The sequence below is a fragment of the Cervus canadensis genome, chromosome 23 (genome assembly GCF_019320065.1).
Source record: "Cervus canadensis isolate Bull #8, Minnesota chromosome 23, ASM1932006v1, whole genome shotgun sequence".
Taxonomy (NCBI): Eukaryota; Metazoa; Chordata; class Mammalia; order Artiodactyla; family Cervidae; genus Cervus; species Cervus canadensis.
The window spans coordinates 23212514-23222819 of record NC_057408.1 but is presented as its reverse complement, the minus strand read 5'-3'; positions in this window follow the sequence as shown (position 1 = coordinate 23222819).

Here is a 10306-nt window from a genome sequence, read left to right as displayed (position 1 = left end):
TAGAGTGTGATGGAAGTTCGAGCAGCTTCCCCAGGGCACTGTGGTCCCCTGTGTGGTCCCCACCTGTGTGGAGAGCTCCAGCACCTGAACTTGACCTTGGCATCCGCTCTGGAGCTCCTTGCCACCAGCACTGGTGCTCTTCCCCTGGAACCACTGCAGGAGTTGGGGCTCATTCACTGCAGTGGTGTGGGTGCAGCCCAGGTGCATCTAGCTTCGTGGTTGGGGGCAGAGAGGAGGCATGGTGTGCGAGGCGAGGGGGTTTTATGGCTGCACTTTCTCGAGGCAACTCTGAACCTTTCTTTTCACACAGTCTTCCCCCATGCATGGCAGAAATACATTTATTAGTGGTATTCACATTGTTGTTGTGGTTGTTTAGTTGTTCAATTGTGCCTGACTCTTTTGCAACCCCATGGACTGTCACCCACCAGGTTCCTCTGTTCATGAGATTGTCCAGGCAAGAGTACTAGAGGAGGTTGCCATTGCCTTCTCCAGGGCATCTTCCCAACCCAGGGATCAAACCCCTGTCTCCTGCTTGGCAGGTGGATTCTTTACCGCTGAGCCAGCTGGGAAGCCTGGAATTTGTATTAGCCATTGAATAACTAACTGCTCTGATAACGCTGAGGATCCTGAGAAGTGGAGCTTTGTCCTTCTTTTGAAATACTCAATATGGAGAAGTTCAATGTGGTTTAAAATCCTTTCCTCTGGCAAGAAATTTCAGTATGACCCTTGTCACTGAGAGAAATAGAAGTGCGGTACATTCTTAAAATTTAGCACCAACTATTGTGCGTTTTTGAAGTTTTGAAAAAGTAGTTTTGCATTTTTACCACCCATTTTGTGTGAGCCAAAGTTTCTGGTCAAAGGTGACTGTCAAGAATTTGAAGAGATCCTCGTTAAAAGGTCTTGTTCAGGAAGTGCATACAGATATTTCAAACATCAAAGATGATGCTTAAATGAAATATAAATGGAAAGGAGCCTCAATATTTTCATTTATATGGTTGGGAAATATTTGGAAATCTTATACATAATTTATATTTAACATCTTCCCCAGAACTTCTGTAATACATACTAATTTCCTGTTATCACTGTATAATGAGAAAATGTAATGAAATTCTGAGGGTTTCCCAGGTGGCTCAGTGGTAAAGAATCCACCTGCAATGCAAGATACCCAGGTTCGATCCCTGAGCCAGGAAGAGCACTTGGAAAAGGAAATGGCAGCCCACTCCAGTCTTCTTGCCTGGAAAATCCCATGGACAGAGGAGTCTGGTGGGCTACAGTCCATGGGGTTGCAAAGAATCAGACACAACTTGGCAAGTAAACAACAGCAACAAACAATGAAGTTCTGAACCAGGGATGAACCAAACTCCATATAAATGCCCCTGAATTCGTCCAGTTTGCCTTGAGTGTACCAACTAAATATTTCCATTTTCTCAACATATCATGGTGTAAAGATGTGAAGAAGCAGGGGTGCATGAGTGCTTCAGTTGTGTCCGACTCTTTGCGACCCCATGGACTGTAGCCTGCCAGGCTCCTCTGTCCATGGAATTCTCCAGGCAGGCATACTGGAGTGGGTTGCCATGCCCTCCTCCAGGGGGTCTTCCCAACCCAGGGATCAAACCTGAGTCTCTTATGTCACCTGGGTTGGCAGGCGGGTTCTTCACTACTAGTGCCATCTTGGAAGCCCATGAAGAAGCATACATTAGAATATATGACTATACAGATTTTTTTCAAGTGTATATTGGAAGTTCAAAATCTGTCTACCTAATAGAACAAAAGAGGAAGAAAATAAGAAATGTAAGAACAGAAAATAACAGAAAGTGAAGATACAGTGTTGGTGAATGTGACAGGCAGCCTGGTCCCCAAAAATGCCCATGCTCTAAGCCCTGGGATATGTTACCCTGTTCTGCAGGGACTTTGAGGATATTATTAAGGGCTACAGACCTTGAAATAGGGAGATTATCCTGGACTGTCTGGGTGGGTCCAATCTAATCACACAAGCCTTTAAGAGCAGAAACATTTCTCTGGCTGGGATCAGAGAGAGGCGGTAGAAGGAGAATTCAGATTTGAATGGTGAGAAGGGCCCAGCCCGCTCTTGCTGGATGGGGGACCCCAGGGAACAGAAGCAGAGAGCATCTCCCAGCTGAGAGCCAGCAAGGAGACGGGCCCTCTGTCCTGTGACCGCAAGTGGCTGAGTTCTGCCAACAAAACTGCATGTGCCTGGGAGTGTGTTCTTCCCCTGGAATCTTCAGAAATGTGCACAGCCTAGCTGATTGATTCTGATATTTACTTTGCCAGTGAGTTCATGGGTTGAGTGGTTCATCTCTTTTTAAATGCTGTTTATTTATCTATCTATTTTTGGCTGTGCTGGGTCTTGGCTGCTGCGTGGCTTTCTCTAGTTACAGTGAGCAGGGGCTACCCTTGGCGGCGGCGTGCGGGTTTCTGTTTGTGTTGGCTTCTCTTGTTGCCGAGCACAGACTCCAGGGTGCCTGGGCGTTAGTAGCTGTGGCTCCCGGACTCTGGAGCAACAGGCTCAGCAGTTGTGGGACATGGACTCAGCTCCAAGGCGTGTGGGATCCTCCCAGACCGGGGATCACACTCGTGTCTCCTGCATTGGCAGCTGGATTCCTTACCACGGAGCCACTAGGGAAGCTCTGAGTGGTTCATCTTTCCTTCACTGATCTGTGGATATGCCTGGTTCTGGACTTGCCCACCTCATCTAGGGGTATCTGTGAATTCAGGTCACTGAATGTTCCCAGGCTTTCTGGCATCTGGACACATAGCAGAATCGCAGTTTCTAGTCCCTTTGGTGGAACAAGTCTGTGGGATTAGTTCTGTCTGATGAATTAGGAGCAGACGTGACTATTTAGCTGCCAGTGAGAAACCACCCAGGGCCAGCAATGTTCCAGATAGTGACTGCTTGGTATTGGGGTCCCAGAATAAAGACAACCAAGAGCACAACACTCTGCAAACACAAGAAAGGACGTGAGATTTATACAGGAAATAAAGCTTTTGAGATTTGGGTGTCATTTCTGTTCTGTTCTTTCCTGTATGTTTGAAATAGTTCATTTGTTGTTGTTCAGTCGCTGAGTTGTGCCTGACTCTTTGTGACCCATGGACTGCAGCACACCAGCCTTCCCTGTCCTTCACCATCTCCCGGAGTTTGCTCAAACTCATATCCATTGAATCGATGATGCCATCCAGCCATCTTATCCTCTGTTGCCCCCTTCTCCTCCTGCCCTTAATCTTTTTCAGCATCAGGGTCTTTTCCAATGAGTCAGTTCTTTGCATCATGTGGCCAAGGTATTGGAGCTTCAGCTTCAGCATCAGTCCTTCCAGTGAATATTCACAGTTGATTTCCTTTAGGATTGACTGGTTAGATCTCCTTAAAACAAAAGAACTTCACATAAAAGAGTATAGGAAAGGACAGCATTGAATGGTGTCTTGTGGGATTTTGCCTTTTCTGGGCAGCCTTCCATCTGAGAGTGGTCAGGAGGCAGGTGTATGTGGAACTGAGCCCAGCATAAGACAATATATGAGAGACCAGCGGGCCAGCCTTTGAGGACAAGGATGCCTGAAATCCCCATGGAGCTCTACGGCCGTGGAGGGAGCATGTGCCTGGAGACGCTGACCTCAGAATCAGGGGGTGGTCAGTACTAGAGATGGTCGTCAGCACTCAGTCTGGGTCCCGGGCACTGATGGGCAAGTGCTGTTCTTCAGTTTCTCAGAGAATTAGAGAAGCAAAGCCATGTTTGTCTAAAGAAAGCAAACTAGAAATGAGGATGCAAAGAAACAAGACAGGGAATCCATTAGCAGATCTGGGTCAGCAGCAAAAAGGCAGAGACCCGTGTAGTGGGTTGAATAGTCTCGCTCCCACGTTGATGTCCACTCAGAACTCATACTCAGAATGTGATCTCACTTGGAAATAGAATCTTTGCAGATAGAATGAGTGAGCTGATACATACTGGATACGGGTGGGGGTCCTAAATCCAATGATTGATATCCTTATAAGAAGGACATGTGATGACACAAGGTCAGGGGGAACTCAGTTACATGGGTTTAAAAAAAATTATAAACACGGATGCTCTTGTAAATATAATGGCACAGCACTTTTAATTTTCTTTAATCAGAAGAGTCAGCCCCGTGTTTCTGGGAGGGAGACCAGGTACCTGCAAAGCCTGCTTTGGTGTCAGGACACGTGGAGGGCCGGGTCTCCTGACCAAGCAGGGAGGTTGGCTTGGGCCTGGAAACCGGGGGACTGCCTCTGTGGCCTCCATGGGCTGGGTTGGTAGAGGCTGGAGGGAGGTGGCCACAAGCCAAGGATCCCAAGGATTGTTCTCGACCACTACAGAGTGCCTTCCAAGAGAGAGCATGGCTCTGCCCACACCTTTATTTCCGACTCTGAGCCTCCAGGAGTGGGAGGGAATACGTTGCTGTCGTCTTTAGTCACCCAATTCATGGTGTTTTGTTATGGCAACCAGATAAAGTTAATCCTACTTGGACTCAATGGGAAAACTGAAGTAGGACTTACATATATTTTTAACATTTTTAAAAGTCTTTATTGAATTTATATTGCTTCTTTTTTTATGTTTTTTTGCTGTTGTTGTTGTTGTTTTTTTTTTTTGTCCATGAGGCATATTAGATCTTAACTCCTTGACCAGGGAATGACCCTCCACCCCCTGCATTTGGAAGGCAAGGCCTTAACCACTGGGCTGCTAGGGAAGCTCTGAAGTAGGACTTACATTAAGTGACAAGACACTTGCCCAACCCTGTATTAATATTTCCCTCCAAGGGGCCTAGTCGGTCTCAGAATCTACAGTAGGAATGAGGCAGAAGGTCGAGGTTAAGTAGGTCCAGTTGTGGGAGCTTTAGGGATTTGGAGTCAAGGAATTGCATGAGTTTTAACACTCCTGCTGTGGATCCTGCTGATCCACTGAGGAAAGAAATGCACAAATGATTGTCATTATTTATTGGCACCCACACTGTTCTCAATCCCCATCCCTCATCAGGAGCAGAAGTTCTCTGATGTGCTTCTGTGAACACTGTCAGTCTGGCACAGGGTTCTTGGCGTGCTGAAGAGTTAACTTCCAGAGAGAGTTGGACCATAAAGAAGGCTGAGCACAAAAGAATTGATGCTTTTGAACTGTGGTGCTCTAGAAGACTCTTGAGAGTCCCTTGGACAGCAAGGAGATCAAAACAGTCCATCCTAAAGGAAATCAAGCCAAATATTCACTGAAAGGACTGATGCTGAAGGTCCAATACTTTGGCCACCTGATGTGAATACCCGACTCATTGGTAAAGACCCTGATGCTGGGAAAGATAGAAGGCAGGAGGAGAAGGGGGAGACAGAGGATGAGATGATTGGATGGCATCACCGACTCGATGGACCTGAGTTTGAGCAAATTCTGGGAGATGGTGATGGACAGGGAGGCCTGGTGTGCTGCAGTCCATGGGGGTGGAACAGAGTCAGACACGACCAAGCGACTGAACAACAGCAAGAACAGCAAATCATTGAGGAGCAGTTTCCCGGCTTTCCTCCTATTCTGCATGAAATTGAAATGCCTTCACCATCCTAAATGGTACAAGAACCTGCAGTTTCCTTTAAACAATTAATGATCGTGAAAATTACCGTTTGTTCTTCTTCTGTCCCCCAAGGAACCCCAAGTGGTACTCTGAATGTCATTAATACAATATGCAAATGCTTTCTCTGGCGCCTCATCTCTGTTTGGGGTAACCTTGTCAGTCAGCCTGTTGGCACTAGTGAGCGATCTGATGAAAGCGCACCCAACTGCGGAGAAGGTCACTCAAATCCTCGACCTCCCTTCCTGGCGTGGGCCTACATGACAGCATTTGATGGAAAAGGAGAAAGTTTTGATTGACATTTATCCGAAGTCACCTGAGTGCTAATTAAGGACTGCACGGAGATCTTATTGGGATATTTCCTCAAACGCAAATAAAGAGCAACCATCCTTTTCAACTCAGCTGTCTGAATACTTAAAGGTTATTATAGAGATATTATTTCAGAGTCTTCTTGAAGTGGAGAGGAGGAGAGATGCTAGATCTTGCAGTTTTGTATAACCACCTTATTTCATTTTTAGATACATTATTTCAGCATGTCAGGAAATATGACTGTATGACTGTATTTTGAAAACTGATGTTCCCGTAGCATCCTTGTGTTCTGAGAAACTTTCAATCTAAGTTAAAAAAGAAGTGGTGTTTTATTTTAACTATGTAACTAGGTGGAGAGACAGGAAAATTTTTTTTAATTGACACCGAAGAATTCCTAACAGTAGAAATGAGAGAAACACAAGAGAGAATGGGGCATTTAGATACAATTTTGTTAGAAATGTAACATTTTTTATTGACGTGTAGTCGATTTATGGTGTTGTGTTGGCTTCAGCTGTGCGGCGAAGTGATTATGTTTTACGTGTACATACAGCTCTACTCTTCTTCAGATTAATTTCCATCATAGGTTATTACAAGGTGTTGAATATAGTTCCCTGTGCTATGCAGTAGGTCCTTGTTGTTTATCTGTTTCATTTATAGGAGTGTGTATCTGTTAATCCTAAACTCCTAATTTATCCCTCCCATCTTGTTTACCCTTAGGTAACTGTAAATTTGTTTCTATGTGTATGAGTCTATTTCTGTCTTTTAAATAAGTTCACTGGTATCATTTTTTTAGATTCCACATAGAAGTGATATCATATGATACTTGTCTTTCTCTGATTTACTTCACTCTAGTATGATAATCTCTAGGCCCATCCATGTTGCTGCAAATGACATGATTTCATTCTTCTCATGGCTGAGTAGGATTCCGTGTATATATATATATCACCTCTTCTTTATCCATTCATCTGTCAATGGACACTGAGGTTGCATCTGTGTCTTGGCTATTGTGAATAGTGCTGCTATGAACACTGGAGTGCACGTTTCTTTTCTAATTAGAACTCTTGGTATTTTTCTTCTGCAAGGATTATTACAAGTAGGAAATTTCCCAAGAGAAGGACCCTTGCTGTTAAACAGAATTAATGGTGACCTTGGACGTCTGTTGTGAGTAAAGCTGTCTAGTAGTTGCTGTGAGTTTGGACGAAAAATATAAAATAGAAGACAAAGTCTTTGCCTTGTGGGGTGTCCACATTGGGCTGTGTGTGTTTATCTATTCAGCACATTTGATTTAGTGTTTCCAGCTGGTCTAAAATGTCCCATCTAAGATGTGGACTTGGATTAAGTGTGTTTTCCAGTCCATATCCAGGATGGAATGGATACAGGCCATCTGGTCTGTATCTCCCCAGCTTTATTTTGTGGTCTTCAAGCAGAGGAAGAAACAGCTGGTGACTGGCTGAAATGTGATGCTTATCCAGTCTGATAGTTTGAAGGGGGTTTTAGTTTGTTTATCAGGAAAACTGCTAACAATCAAGGTGAAGCGATGGTGACAGTGAAGTGAAGTCATAGCAGTTGTCATGATGTCAGATAAGGCCCAGAGAGACCACTCAGCTCCAGGTGGTGGGGAGTACAACCCCCTGTCGGGACAACTGTCCGATGCTGTCCCCCACCCCGAAGGACTGACGGGCGTGAGCCGTGGGCTAAGGCAGCAACTGGAGTCTCTTCCTCCTGAAGATACAACATTTATGTTTTATTTCTTTCTATAAATGCCTTCACAAAGTGACCATGCTTAAAATGTTCTTTTGCAGCTCTTTGTAGGCCTTAATTTTCTTGGATCCTAACCTGCTGAGACAGGTGCTGACATCTGGGGTCTGGATTTGTGTGATGACCAGGACCCACTCCTATTCCTCCCCATACTTCACCCCTGCCTCCCCTGTACACACACACACACACACACACACACACCCTAGGTCTGCTGGCTCAACTGAAATGCTTAGCTAGGAAGTGTGTGCTTCCCCAGCGCCCCGTGGTGGTGAGCGCTGATGGAGCGTCGTCTCAGCTGCTGTATGGTGCCCGGCTCCTGGCAGGGTCCCTGCTCAGGCAGGAAGCACCGCCCACAGGAGACTGGCTCCTCACCATCCACCCCAGCGGGCACTAGTCGGGGACTCACTGTCTTGGAGGCCAGCCCATGGTACCACGTGGGCTCCTGGGCTTCGTCCCCTGGAGAGGAGACCAGGCTGTCCCTCAGCTGAACCCATCCTTCTTCCTTCCTCCTGCTCTGCATGCCTCCTTCACGCCCCTCAGCCCGAGAATATGTTCCCAGCAAGTTACAGACGTCACTTTGCCAACAAAGGTCCATATAGTTAAAGCTATGGTTTTTCCAGTAGTCATGCAAAGATGTGAGCGTTGGATCATAAAGAAGTCTGAGGGCCAAAGAATTGATGCTTTTGAACTGTGGTGTTGGAAAAGACTCTTCAGAGTCCCTTGGACTGCAAGGAGATCCAACCAGTCCATCCTAGGGGAGATCAGTCCTGAATATTCATTGGAAGGATTGATGCTAAAGATGAAACTCCAATCCTTTGGCACTGATGCAAAGAGCTGACTCATTGGAAAAGACCCTGATGCTGGGAAAGTTTGAGGGCAGGAGGAGAAGGGGACGACAGAGGATGAGATGATTAGATGGCATCATTGACTCAATGAACATGAGTTTGAGCAAACTCCAGGAGATGGTGAAGGACAGGGAAGCCTGGTGTGCTGTGGTCCATGGGGTTGTGAAGAGTCGGATGTGACTGAGCAACTGAACAATAGCAAGTCACTTGAAGTAGATCCTCTTTTTATGTGACTTAGCCTGAGGGAGTGGGAAACAGACTCCAGGACAGGGGTCTCTCAGCTGGACCGAGGTGAGGACTTCCTCCATGGTCACTGGTTCTGGGCTAGAGGTGAAGCAGGGTGTACTCGCTGGCGCAGTGTCTCTGCCTCTCAGAAATGTGGGGAGTGGGGAGCACAAGGACCGCAGAGGTGGGGGCTGCAGCTCAGAGCTGCTGATGGATCAAGAGACAAAGTGACAAACCCACTGTTTGTCAATAAGTCAACCGTAAATCAAAGTGTGAGTCACTCATCACCAGGGAAAAGCAGATGAAAACCACCAGGAGATACCATGTCATGCTTCTAAGGATGGTTGTTATAAAAACAAAGCAAAACAAAAGGGAAGTGCTGGTGAGGATGTGGAGAAATTGGAAATCTGGTACATTGTTGGTGGGAATGTAAATTGGTGGAGCCACTGCAGAAAACACTATGGAGGTTCTGCAAAAAATTAGAAATGGAACTACCCTGTGATACAGCAACCACAGTTCTGGGTATTTATCTCAAAGAATTAAAATTAAGGTCTTGAAAAGATACCTACACTCCCGTGTTTGTTGCAACATTATTCACAATGGCCACGATATGGGAACAATCTAAGTATTTATTGAAGGATGAATCAATAAGGAGAAGGTGGTTTATACATAGAATGGAATATTATTCAGCCTTAAAAAAGAAGGGGATCCTGCTACATGAAACAACATGAATAAATCTGGAGGACATGTATGCTAAGTGAAATAAGCCAGATACAAAAGGAAATACTGCATGATTCTACTTATATAAACTGTCTAAAAGAGTCAAACACACATAAGCAGAGAGGAGAAGATACGGGTGGTTGCCAGGGGCTGGGGTAAGGGGGATTGGCTGATAGTGGGTTTAAAGTTTCAGTTAAGGAAGATGAGTGATTTCTAAAGGTTTGCTATAGAACGTCATGGCTATAGTTAAGAATGCTGTATTGTGCACTTAAGAAAGTGCATCTCATTTTCCTCTTGGGGCCAGTGGCCCACCGAAGACATATTCTTTGCACATCAACATCAGAAGGGCAAGGGTATAAACTTGACCACACCATATTTTAAGTCTGGGTGGTGTCTGAAAAATACCACACCGGCCAAAACAACTCCCACATGTAGCCAAAAGACGAGGTGGGGGAAATACACTCCCTCTATCAGAGTGTGGGGAAGGGTGTGCATGACTTAAACAACAGCCTAATCCACCCCCCCATCCATTGTGCCCCTTATTTCAATATTCCACCCCCCCATCCATTGTGCCCCTTATTTCAATATTGTATTTTTCATACATGACACTTTTGCTTGGTTCTCGTCTATCTTTTTTCTTCTTCAATATTGATAATATCCTTTCACATCCATCTAATGTGTATATAATGCAAGTCAGAGTTCTTGGTTCATCTATTATAATCTTGTCTGTTGGAATCTATTTCTGGTTTGTTGCTTTGTTTAGAGATAATTGTGTTCTTTGAATATTATGTTATTTGGTTTTGTAGCTGAACCCTGCTTATATCAGCTCCGAGGACCTTTGTCTGTAGCAGCAAGGGAACTTCCAGTTGGTGACC